This window comes from Ovis canadensis, chromosome 15, assembly GCF_042477335.2.
Source record: "Ovis canadensis isolate MfBH-ARS-UI-01 breed Bighorn chromosome 15, ARS-UI_OviCan_v2, whole genome shotgun sequence".
Taxonomy (NCBI): Eukaryota; Metazoa; Chordata; class Mammalia; order Artiodactyla; family Bovidae; genus Ovis; species Ovis canadensis.
In genome coordinates, this window is record NC_091259.1 from 8,228,542 (window position 1) to 8,232,056 (window position 3,515).

Sequence of the window (3,515 nt, forward strand, 5' to 3'; positions counted from 1 at the left end):
TAGATTAGAGAAATAATATCAGAGTATAACATACTCGTTTATCAAGTAGGTTCTGAGCCCAAAAGGCGGAACTGACCTCAAGACAGAGTTTGGGGTAAATACATAGCAGATTAGCATAGCTTAAGATAAACATTTCCATAAGAAAGAGGCATTGGTTAACTTCAGGTGAAACCAGGTGTCATGGCAACACAGAATTTTAAGAGAAACCTCCTTTTAAATTTGTATAAAGAAGGAAAAAAATATCACTAGTTTGTTTCCTCCTGCCACTTAAAGGAGATAAAAATGTCTGACACGTGCAGGCTATTTCCTCCATTTGGAGACCCCTGGCCTTCCTGCCTGTTACCCTCTCAATATCATATATGAAATGAGTCGCCAGTCCAGGTTCAATGCATGATACTGGATGCTTGGGGCTGGTGCACTGGGATGACCCAGAGGGATGGTAAGGGGAGGGAGGTGGGAGGGGAGTTCAGGATGGGGAACACATGTATACCTGTGGTGGATACATGTTGATGTATGGCAAAACCAATACAATATTGTAAAGTAACTAACCTCCAATTAAAATAAATGAATTTATATTTTAAAAAGAATAAATAAAATAAAATCAGACAAGAATGTAAAAAATAGTAATGATTTAAAAGAACCTAAAATTTGGTTCTAAAAGCAGTTTTGCAATGGTGGATCTGAGGTGAAGAATTCTAAGCTTCATTTCTAATAATATCCAAGGAAATGTTACTACTGCCAACCCAGGAAAACATATTAAAGGGTAGCAGCAGTCTAGACTAAGTACAGCTTATTTATTCTCAGTCCCAAGAACAATTGAAACACAGACGTAAAGAATATGAAAACTGATCTTATAAATGTAAAGATATTTGAGTCAAAGATTAAAAGAATTACAGTTTATTGGAAATCAAGGCATTGCCATCTTATGACCATATTTCTTTGGAGGACTCTCTTCAATGTTTGTTTTACATCTAAGCACTGGACTTACAAAGGTGTAGAAAACAGCTATTATCTTGGATTCTCCCACCGTCTTCTCTGTTGGTGGTCTTACATACATGCAGAAGAGTGTCCCAAAAAATAGGGTTACAGCCATCATGTGGGAACCACAGGTGGAAAATGCCTTGCACCTTCCTTCTGCTGATTTGATCCTGAGGATTGCAATGAGAATTAAGGCATAAGAAATCACGATGATGATGAGGGAGCTGGAGAGGTTGAAGCCTGCTGATATCAAGATGGCATGCTCTTTGCAGGCATCAGAAGGGGGCAGAAAGAGTACCCCCCTGCTAGTCTTTAGCCGGATGTTATATACTCACCAGCAGTCTGTTAATGAAAGAAGGAATGTCTCAAAACTTAGAATGGCACCAGGCCCCTCAAAAAGCTTAATGAGTGTTGGGTCAGCACAGTAGAAATGGTTGATCATGTTGGATCTACAGAAGGTCAAGTGGAAGGTCATGATTGCCTGGAAAAGTCCATCTGAGAAGCCATAGACATAAGGGAATGTGGCCAAGCTTATGCAGACACACCTGGACATCTTCACACTGTAGTGAAGAGGGTTGCATATGGCCGCATAGTGGTCATTGGCCATTGCTGCCAGCATGTAAAACTCAGTGAGGAGAAGTGCTATGAAAAGGTAACACTGTGCAAAGCAGCCAGCAAAGCTGATGGCCTTCTTCTGTAATATCGGATTAATCAGCATCAGTGAGGCTGCAGTAGAGGTATATCACAAGTCTACAAAGGATAAATGAGTGAGGAAGAAAGACATGGGTGTGTGAAGGTAAGAGTCCAGTCTGACTAACACCATGGTGCCCAGGTTGCCTAGGAGGGTGACAAGGTAAATGACCAGAAACAACACAAAGAGGAGAGGCTGGAGCTCTGGGCGATGGGTGAGCATCAGGAGAATGAATTATCTTAGTTTACTGTCATTGGTGAGGGGCATTTTCTCTGCTTGAAACAGATGGGATCAGATCAGTAATCACATTCTATTACTGATTGTTGAAATGATTTTTATCTACACCTCCAAATCGTTCAAAATGAATACTATTGTAAGTTGATGATTTACTTCTACTAAGCCATTGTTTCAGCTTCTTTAATACAGAAGTATTATTCTATTTCCATCTCTTACCTACCTTGTACCTGTATCTGTACCTAAAGATAACTATGCTTATAGCTATGTCCATATGTATAAATGAACTGCATATTCCATATCTCCCTGCACTTTTTATGCTTCTGCATTATATATATATATATATATATATATATATATATATATATATATATATATATATATATATATATCTTTATAGCCCCAGCTTCAAGGCTGTCCCTTATGAAGTACTTTCACTCCTCTCCCATCATACATAAAACTGAACTAATCCCTTTATACTTCTCACACACCCTATATCCTCTCATTTGTTCTTTAGCACATTGCATCACTAAAATGGATCCACTTGCTGCTTATATATTAGTTCTTCAAGGGCAGAGTAAATTATTCTTCATTACTTTTCTGTGATTTCTTTTTTTTTTAATGTTGACTTTTTTTTAATTGTTATTTTTACTTTATTTTACTTTACAATACTGTATTGGTTTTTGCCATACACTGACACGAATACACCATGGATGCACATGAGTTCCCAAACATGAACTCCCCTCCCACCTCCCACCCCATATCATCTCTCTGGATCATCCCCGTGCACCAGCCCCAAGCATCCTGTATCTTGCATCAAATATAGACTGGTGATTCGTTTCTTACACGAGAGTATACATGTTTCAATGCCATTTTCCCAAATCATCCCACCCTCTACCTCTCCCTCTCCCTCAGAGTCCAAAAGTCCGCTCTACAAATCTGTGTCTCTTTTGCTGTCTCATGTACAGGGTCATCATTACCATCTTTCTAAATTCCATATATGTGTGTTAGTATACCGTATCAGTGTTTTTCTTTCTGGCCTACTTCACTCTGTATAATTGGCTTCAGTTTCATCCACCTCATTAGAACTGATTCAAATGAATTCTTTTTAACGGCTGAGTAATACTCCATTGTGTATATGTACCACTGCTTTCTTATCCATTCATCTGCTGATGGACATCTAGGTTGTTTCCATGTCCTGGCTATTATAAACAGTGCTGCGATGAACATTGGGGTACATGTGTCTCTTTCAATTTTGGTTTCCTCGTTGTATATGCCCAGCATTGGGATTGCTGGGTCATACGGTAGTTCTATTTGCAATTTTTTAAGGCATCTCCACACTGTTCTCCATAGTGGCTGGAGAACAGTTTGCATTTCCACCAACAGTGCAAGAGGGTTCCTAGTTCTCCACACCCTCTCCAGCATTTATTGCTTGCAGACTTTTGGATCACACCCATTCGGATTGGTGTGAAGTGGTACCTCATTGTGGTCTTGATTTGCGTTTCTCTGATAATGAGTGATGTTGAGCATCTTTTCATGTGTTTGTTAGCCATCCGTAAGTCTTCTTTGGAGAAATATCTATTTAGTTCTTTGGCCCATTTTTGGATTGGGT

At 39.2% G+C, this 3,515-nt stretch overlaps 1 pseudogene; it reads right to left on the bottom strand.

The window, feature by feature from the left end:
• Positions 1-874: 874 nt before the first annotated feature.
• LOC138421040 (olfactory receptor 5M11-like) lies at positions 875-1,936 on the bottom strand (annotated as a pseudogene).
• Between the last annotated feature and the right edge of the window lie 1,579 nt (positions 1,937-3,515).